General features: G+C 39.3%; 1 protein-coding gene across 8 annotated transcripts in view; it reads left to right on the forward strand.

Annotated features, from left to right (window-relative positions):
• Dyrk1a (dual specificity tyrosine phosphorylation regulated kinase 1A) overlaps window positions 1–9,587 on the forward strand; it is a 128,456-nt gene that overhangs the window by 27,394 nt on the left and 91,475 nt on the right. The window contains exons 3-4 of one of the 8 annotated variants that reach the window (XM_063224506.1): window positions 5,308–5,386; window positions 7,244–7,377. The exons of 6 other annotated variants lie outside the window; for them this stretch is intronic. The gene's annotated coding sequence lies outside the window, so the exon portion shown is untranslated. Of the gene's footprint in view, window positions 1–5,307; window positions 5,387–5,490; window positions 7,378–9,587 lie in introns of those variants that run through there. One more of the 8 variants, XM_063224507.1, reaches the window with a different exon arrangement.

Genomic DNA, 9,587 nt, shown 5'->3' on the forward strand with positions numbered 1-9,587 from the left:
TGTTTTTGTCTGTCTCCTGTATTGTGTGCTGTGAAATGCAAGAGGGGAGGCATAGTAGCAGTAAATGTCACCCTCTGTGTTCAATGCTTGGTGCATACTTACTGAAGAAATGAGTGATGAATTTGAGACTACTCATCATGACATCACTGACTTTTTTTAGGGTATTTTTTGTGTGATCAGTTAATATAAAATTGTTTTCCTATTTGGATCACTAGTCATATGCGTTCTCCTTGTTGAAGTTAATGAAGTGTGTATCAAGATGTCCAAGGGGTATCTTAGTGCTCAGGAGGCTAAGACTGGAGGATATCTATGAGCTCAAGGCCAGCCTGAACTACATGGTTCAAAACTAGCCTGACTACATAGTAAGATCCTGTTTGAAAAGCAGCAGAAGTACAAAAGGGTGATTAAAGCACACCTTGGACATTTAAATAAAATGTTTTCAGTAAAATACAAATTCATTACATGCCAGAAGTCCCCCTCAGAGTTCTCCTCACTTTGAACACACTTTATCCCATCATTCTTGTCGCTTTATGAAGCAGGTCAGGATGTCCTCTTTCCTGAATGTCTTTTTCTTTTTTCTTTTTTGGAGACAGGTCTTGGTTTATAGTTAAGGCAGGCCTTGTACTCCAGGTTGATCTCCAGTTCTTGATGACCCTTATGCCTCAGCCTCTTGAGTGCTGGTTGTATCACCATGCCTAGCTTTGTGTCTTTAAGATGTGTCATCCAGAATTTAATGAATGATGCTGTTGAGTGTTATCAGATGAAAAGGTGACTCCTAAAAACATGGTGGTGTGACCTCATCCACATTTTTTAAAAATCAGATCTGGCTCCATGTGACTTACAGCTTTTCCAGAAACCAAAATGATCTTGAGGATGTGAGGCCAATCTGGCTGTGACATCTGTCACCCATTGATGGCCAGAGTTGATTGGGCTGATCTGCCGGACTCCACTGGTGTCCCATCCTCCCTTACCATGCACGTGTGGCCCTTCCGAAGCTACGGGCTCAGCAGAAGAGGACCCTTAGCCCTGATAGAGGAGGACCATTTTCTGTATGAATAGGTGTGTTCCCTGATAGAACCTCCGAACGAGCTCTCAAAATGATCATGGAAAGGAAATGGTTTCAGGCAGTCCCGGACATTGACGGCCTTGACTGAACAGCTGAAGACAGGATTTCAGCACTGCTTCAGGTTGGCAGGGATGTGAGATACTTGCGTCCAGAGGCGGCCAGTGTATCTGGAGAGTGACGAATGGCATGGCCATGTGTCCTTCACCATAATACGTTTAAAAAAAACCCGAAACCTTAAACGTTCATTGTACATTTTGATTGCCCTGGGTACATGTGTGTAGTTTTTCTTCTTTCTCTGCCCGCCTCTTATACCATTATCTGCCAAACCCATTGCTCTGACCAGAAATACTGCCCAAAAAGTTTTGCTGGGGAGACATTTTCCTGTGCATTTTCATTATGTGTAAGTGATTATGTACTTACTATACACATATGTTTACATCCATGTAATTCCAGTACTTAGTTAACATGATACTTTGCGTCTATCATTAGTGTGATAAGCATGTCTTTTTAACATTTGTGTTACTTTCATAAATAAGAGACACCACCATTCTAGACCCTAGTTTTCATCTGTGTTTAGCAAAGGATGGATTTGTATTAAATGAAATTAAAAATTTCAGTGATCTGTATTGGATACCATGAATTCTCTGTATGAGAAAATCTGAAGAAAAGGAATGTGACTTTAGGTAGTGAAAATAAAATAAGTTTTGTGAGAACTTATTAGAATGTGCAGTTTTTCTTTAAGAGCAGCCAGAAAATTGTCTGCTGACTTAGATAGTACTGCGATTTCTCTGTGGTGAACTTTGGCAGTAGGAAGTTAACAGCTGTGTAGAGCCTCCTTGATGCTGGCCAGGATATCCAAAAGTGTGTTTACCTCAGCTGCATGAATTTGCACATCACAGCTATACATTTGTTAACACGAGTGATTCTAAAACTTTTTTGGAACCAAAACTTAAATTTTTTATTAGTTTCCTAAAAACAGCGTTTCAAAACAAGCAAACAAAACAAAACAAAACAGCATTTCAGCTGGCCTTGGTGGTACACGTCTGTAACCTCAGCACGTGGAAGGCTAAGGCTGAGGCAGGAGGATCACTGTCAGTTCAAGGCCACTCTGAACTACATAATGAGTCGCTGTCTCAAAAAAGCAAAAACCAAAACCAAACCAAACCCAGTATTTCATGTTTTCCTATTTCCCAAAACAGAAACAAAAGACCGAAAGAGCAGCTCAAATTTTTGCTTAGTCGTCGTAGGGTGTTTATAAACATTCTCATTATTACCGAATTTTAAAGTTTCTTTTAGGTAGCTTTTATCAAGCATAGTGGTATACTTGTTTTATAGGTTGATAATTGCTATACTTCTAACACTTTTCTCATGTACTCCAGTTTTATTTTTAAAAACCTTTAAATTGATGAACTTAAAACATACATAAAAGTAGAGTAATACAATGAACTCTCATATTCCTCTCTCCAGCTTTAGTAGTTGCCAGTAGTTTATTTGTTTGATTTTTCTAATATTTTAAAATTAGTAATACTACATACTCTTTAAAAGATACTTGCTATTTATTTATTTAGGTACTGGAGATTGTGCTTGCCAGGCAGGTGCTTGTGCCACTGAGCTAAATCCTTGGCCCAATACTTGCTATTTAAAAGGAAAAAAATTTCCAAGCTTTATCTGGATTTAGTTTATAGAGAGTAGATAATTGGGTAATTTTTTTTTTTTTTGGTACCAGGGATCAAGCTTACAATATGTAACTGTTCTTTTATGTGACAACATTAGTAGTCCTTGTGCTGTGGCACCGAGCCATTTAAAAACATTTAAAAATCTTACCTTACTTGCTTCAACAACGTAACCCAGGTTAGATATCTTAGCAGGTGAGTTGGTTGGGCGATTATGATTTTCTTTCTGACCTTTACTGGGAATCAGTTGTGGCTGTGGAAGCTAGGCTTCCAGTGGACGAGGTGATCAGGGCTTGACCTGGGGCCTAGGGGTGGTTGTGATGCGGGCACTGCTGTGGCAGAAGGTTAGGCAGTTGTGTATCAGGGGTATGTGCTAGGAAGCATTGGTGTTGTTGGGCTCAAGTGTGGCCTTGGCAGGCAGAGGTGCGGAGAAGGAAGACTCTCGGAGTACTCTGAGCAGAACAGTGGTGTGGAGAGTGAGATGCTGTCCATTGTGGCTCTGCCCCTTGGAGAAAGCCCGAACTAAGGGCAAAGCAGAGGTAAGAATGATACAAACTATCGCACTGTGCTTGGTCTTTGAACAACACAGGTTTGAACTGTGCAGGTCTATTTATCTGTGGGTTTTGTTTTTTGGAGATTTGCAACAATTTGATGTACGGTGACCTGAGTAATCTTGACACATCAAAAAAATTAAGAAACTGGTGTTGAGCCCCTTTCTCCGGTGTATGACTTCACCACTTATGTACTGTGCTTACAATAATCTAAGTGATTTATTTCACAGTAGTTTTTCATGTTGGGTATGCATCTATATCAAAACTTTTTGTTGAATATTTTTATTTCTGATAGACTTTTGTGTATAAGTTCTGTATTTTCCATCATGAAAAGCTTTCCTAAAAGTAGAGATTAGACATGAGGTAAAACAGACTATAGTTGGAGTGTGAATTAAAGATTTTAGTGAATTAAACTGTAGGAATAGTTACAGTTTCCAACATTCATGTTCGTACAGTATATTATTGGAGATCATAAAAAACCATGAGATTTGAGTTAGAGAAATTTACTATTTGTTAAAAGTTAAGTTTAGGAGGTTGAGAAATAAGTCTGTGCCTCTTGAAAATACTTTTAAGGCGGCTATATATAGAGATTTTGTTCTTTTTTTTTATTTTTCAGAGTTTGGGAAAAACCAGCATGAACTTAAGTTGGTATGGAGGAATTTAGGCTATAATTTGTAACTAACAGTTTACAGTTAATAGAGTATTTATTCTGAGTTATTCCTTAAAATATATAAATTGTCACCATACTTAGAATTTCATTTTTCTTTGTTTGTTTTGGTAGTGGGGGTCAAATTCACCATCTTGTGCTCACGAGGGGCATGCTGTGCTGCTGAGCTACCTCTGTCTGGCTCAGAATTTCATTTTTAAAAATTTTTTAAGGACAGACGTGACTCTGAGGGTATTTAAAGAGTTTTCTGGGCTGCTATTTCTACAATTTACTTTTTTTTTTTTTTTTTTTAATTTTTTTTATCTTTTTGAGACAGAGTCTGCTATGCTGGTCTGGCTGGCCTTGAGCTTGCTTTGTAGCCCAGGCTGGTCTCTCTAACTCCCAGCAGTCCTCCCACCTCAGCCTTCTTCCTGAGTGCTGAGATTATAGATGTGTGCCACTACACCTGATTTAAGATTTATTTTAGTAGTATTTCTAATTCCTTTACCTACTGTGTGTCTCTTGGTAATATGAAAAACAATAAACAGCTGTACTTCATTAAAGTTTATAGTTTTGACTGAAACAGTAGCTCCCTGCCAAGACAGAAAATCTACTCACCTGTCTAGCTAGAGGGATAGCGTGCTAGTGTAGTAATTGAGTTACAGGGTTGTGCATGCAGGAAGGCACAGAAGTTGAATGTTTACTTTTGTGAGGAGAGTGGAATTTGAAGAAAAGGTGTAGAGATATTGGCACTGCATGTTAACAGTCTGACTGCTGATGAATCCCATGCTAGTTCCTTCTACACAATTTCGTTAATCAAGACAGTTCTGGGTGAAAGTTCTTAAGGGTCACGATGATTTTAGGGTTAAGATTCTGTGTCATCATGGAGTACATGTTCATTTGTAGAAAAATGAGAAAATACAAAGGGTAAGAAATTGTAGTTCCTCTTTCCAGAGATAACTAGTATTTATATTTTGTATAGACTATAATTTTTCTGTACATGACTTTTTTTTTTTTTTTTTTTTTTGGAGACCGGGTCTCACTATATAGTTCAGGCTGGCCTCAAACTTGCAGTGATCCTCCTGCTTCAGCCTCCTGAGTGCTAGGATTGCAAGTGTGCACCACCATGCCTAGCTATAACTTTCTCTTCTTCTTCCTCTTCCTCTTCTTCCCCTCTTTCTTCTTCTTTTTTTTTTTTTTTGTTCCAAGGATCGAATTAAGTCTTAACTGAGTGCTTACCTACCAGGCAGGTGCTTATGCTGCTGAGCTGTCTCTGGCCCTTTTTCTTTTATAAAAAACATATTCTATATCTGCATACTGCTTTATAAATAAGTCTTTGCTTTTTTATTTATTTTTATTTTTTTGAGACAGGGTCTTGATGTGCAGCCCAGGCTGGTCTCGAACTCAAGGTAACCCTGCTGCCTCAGCTTCCCGAGTGCTAGGACTACAGGTGTGTGCCGCCATGCCCAGCCCGTAAATAAGTCTTTTTATCGTTTGTACTCCGTTATGTCTATCTGCTCAGCGAACATCTGTGATATAACATGAATGTGAAACCTAGTAGTGCCTCTCATCTAATGGTAGATATTAGTACAGTGAATAAATGAGATAGTTAACAAGAGTATAGTGGTAGATAATTAAGTGCAAATTAGGGAAAGTAGAATGGTTTTAAACTGGATGAGAAAATTTTAAGTGGTCTTGAAGATAGGTAGATGTTAGGGACGGAAGGAGCAACTTTTAGGTAGGGCTTACATGACTCGGGATTTGATGCATAAGGAGGTTAGATGCGTTTTATGGGGTGTCTGTTGAACTTTGGAGTTCAAGGCAGTGAGATTTGACTGAATGTTCTTAACACTGTAGAGGAGCTTGATCTAGATGGGAAGCCATGTGTTTCAGTAAGATAGAGGTAGCATTTATATGCAGGAAGAACTTAGACAAGGGATAAGGTGTAGCTCCCAGAGTTGCCTGTTGACAAATATCTGCAAAGTCTCAGTAACAGATTTTTGAGTCCTTTGTCCATGTTGCCTGAGTCAGGATTTTTGGAATGCAGTTTGGGATCTAGTTTGGGAATCTCCACCTTTGTTTCTGAAATACCATCAGGCCTGGCAGAGTGACCATTTTTAAGTAGCTGTAGGGAAGTAAAGACCTGCAAAAGAGAGTAGATTAGGCATGGAGAAGAACAGAAAGTCAGAAGGTATTTTTCCAGGTTGATAGGATTCAATAAGAGCATTCAGAGGGGATAAAAAGGCCAGCAGTTTATAGTGAAGTTACTTTGAGAGCGGTGCTAGTAGGAGTAGAGAAGTAAGATTAGACTGGGTGCATTTGAGGCACAGTAAGTCCAGGTAGTATTGTGGCAGCGAGCCAGCACCTGGTTGGGCTGGACGAACAGTTTGGAGAGAAAAAGAGTTCAGAGATTCCTTATGTGGTGCATGCCTGTCATCCCAGCACTCGGAGATGAGGCAGAAGGACTGCTGTGAGTTTAAGGCCCACCTGAACTGTGTAATGAAACCCTGTTTCAAGCAATTAATTAATTAAAAAGAAAAATGAGCAGAGAGTTTTTCCACATGTATTTTAGAAACTAATTGTGAGAAAGGATTGTAGGCTACTGATTGAACACCGTTTTCCTAAATGTCCTTTATCTGATAGAGCCTGCTTATTTAGGGACTACACGCATGCATTAAGGTAACTCCAGGAGACCAAGTTAGGGTGGGGAATATAACAGTAGACAATGCTAAGCTGGATCTGAATGCGCTTGCTTCCCACCACAACTGCAGGTCACCTGACCCCCTTTTAATTTCAGTACAGAAAGTGTGAGCAGATTGTAGGTAGGTGGTGTCAAGTATCATGTGTAAGCAGGCGCATCAGTGGAGGAGATGTAGGAAGTCTTGATGACTCTGTGCTTTGTTCATACCATGGTGCCCTAAATCTCAGTTAGCAGATGCAGGTTTACAGTTCATGGACAAAATCACTTACCTCCAAATGCACGTTTGCTTGAAATGCATTTATGTCTGCGCAGTGGAGTAGCCTGCACTTACTAAAATGCAGTGCAAGTGTAACTCTAATAATAGTTTTTTGGGTTTTTTTTTGTCTTTTTTTTATTGGTCCCAGGGATCAAACTCACGACTGCCTGCTTGTAAGGCAGGCACTTATGCCGCTGAGCTAAATCTCCAGCCCTAATATAGTTTCTTGAAACTAATGGAAGGAAAAATTAAAGTTTGAAGGTTTTTTTTCATCTTTTTTTTGTTTTGAAGTTTAAATGTTCTGAATGACATGTAATTGGGTTGATATGGTGGCATGATTTGTTTTTAAGAGAATATATAGTGCGGAAATGAATGGGCTATTATGAGTGAAGACATGAGATTTGGTCCAAATGAAACAAGTGCCTCTACCAAGACGAGAACTGTAGAAGTCAAAAGATGAGGAGATCTTTCTGAGGTGAAATCCGTAAGTAGTAGTGGGGTAGGGGTGAAGAAAGCATCCTAGATGACTAGCATTTTAGGTGGGGACATTGTGCTGATGATGACTCAGTTAGCCAAGGTGAGAATCCAGGAAAAAGAAGTAGAGTTTTGTCATTCATTCATTCATCCATTTACTCATTTATTTATTTTGAATTGGGAAACAGTGGGGAGATGGTAAATTTTAACATAGTGACTGAGCAGTGGCTGGGGAGCTAGATTGCATTTTCCTCTATTATCAGTCACATTTGGCTTTGGAGTTGTTGCAGTCAGGGGTTGCAAGGAAAACAATCACATACAAGATACATAATTTATAATATTATTTATAATGGTTACCCAAGGAATCAAATACAAAGAAAGTGCAGAAAATCTGTCCACACACTAAAGACCTAGAAAACCCAGTCCAGGGCCTGGATCCCACAGTGATGTTCTGCATGAGCCCCGCTGAAAACCAAGAGCCCGTGACAGTGCTCCCCACTGAGTCCATCTGGAGGTCTAGAGCTCATTACGGTGACTCGTGGAAGTCTGTCACATGGATCTGCGCCGAAAGGGCCCCAAGGTCAGGGGCAGGAGGCTAAAAAGTCTGTGCCCACAGGCTGAGGGCTCTGCACTGGAGTCCAGAAGTAATGCTCAGAGTAAGGTCCAGGGCTCCCCTGAAGTATCACGACCATCCTCAGCAACAGTGAGGTCCAGAGCTCCTCCTAAAGTGAGAAGAGCTGAGTTCATATCAGAAAGCCAGCGTGACGAGCTTCTCCAGGAGACTGAACAGCACACATCTTTCCCTCCAGAGCCATGAAGCGATGCTCAAAGTACAGACCAGAGCTTCCCCAAAGTGAACCGCAGCCACTCTCAGTGACAGCAAGGTCCCCACCTCCCCTGATGATGATAACAGCCAGGTTCATACCAGGAAAGCAGCTCAGCAGGCTCCTCCAGAGGAGCTAACAACTCCAGAAAACAACACTTAGGAGAACCCACGCTTCTTTTCCTTTCAAGGTCCTTTTATGCTGGCAGCTTTCTCCTCAGGTGGGCCTTTCAAGCTTGCACCGGTGCTGATTCAGTTCAGCTGGTGGTTAAATTGACCACCAGGTTTTAATTGACCACGGGGGTGACTTGACTTCTTGGGACCTCAATTTCTTTGCCTGTAAAATGAGAGTGATACTGGTGCCTATTTTATGTGGTTATGAAGATTAAGTGAATTAAAGTAAATTTCTTTTTTTTTTAATTTTAAAGACTAAAACAAAACAGGACAAAGCAGATCAGAACAAAATAATGCAGGCAACACAGGATTTCAAAACAAGACAACAGGAAATCAACATTGGCTACTATAATGTCTCTTGTTTTCTTCCAAATAATTGTCCATATCTTCATGCACAATGAATTTGAACAAAACAAAATAGTATATAACCAATCAAAACAAAAGAATGAAAGCATTACAGGCCTCCAAGATCAGACAATAGGAAAATCAGCTGTGGCTACCATAATGTCTCTTGTTCTCTTCAAAATAGCTGTCCCTACCTTGAACACATTGAAATCATATAATAGAAAACAGACTAAAACCAATAAAAAAGGGAATAAAAACATTATTGGACTTCAAAACAAGATGAGGGTAGGAAATCAGCAATGGCTACCATAATGTCTCGTTTTCTTCTAAATAGCTGATGATACTGTCACATGTAATAAAATCATTTCTTGTAAACTCTTTAGTTGAAGATTTAATCATGGATAAGCCTACACATGTACCTCTATCCTTTCTGTATTAGAGGGAATAACAAACAAAAAAGACAAATAACAGTAACAAAGAGTCCAAAACAACAATATAGACTTTCAAAACAAGGTGGTAGAACCTAACTAAGGTGGTTATTTTGTATAGTTATCTTCAAAACAGTTACTCAGCTTATCAGATATAAACATAAAAAATTGATCTAATCCTATGACAGCTGTTTTGTTTCAAGACTAGAATTAGTAGTACAATCATTTGAGTTGTTTTAAGTGTATATATACAAATTTATATCTTTTTCCCTCCTTTCTTTTTTCTTTTTCTTATTTTTCCCCCTTTGAGCAGTTTCTTACCCTTTCACAATGTTTATTGAACATCTTCTGTCTAATTTATTCTCTCAGTTTCATATACCAGGGAGATAATATGGTATTTACACATGAGTTTGTTTTATTTTATGTATTTATTTATTTTGTACTGGGGAT

This window comes from Cavia porcellus, unplaced genomic scaffold, assembly GCF_034190915.1.
Source record: "Cavia porcellus strain 051 isolate PalLab524CR breed Dunkin Hartley unplaced genomic scaffold, mCavPor4.1 scaffold_15, whole genome shotgun sequence".
Classification (NCBI taxonomy): Eukaryota; Metazoa; Chordata; class Mammalia; order Rodentia; family Caviidae; genus Cavia; species Cavia porcellus.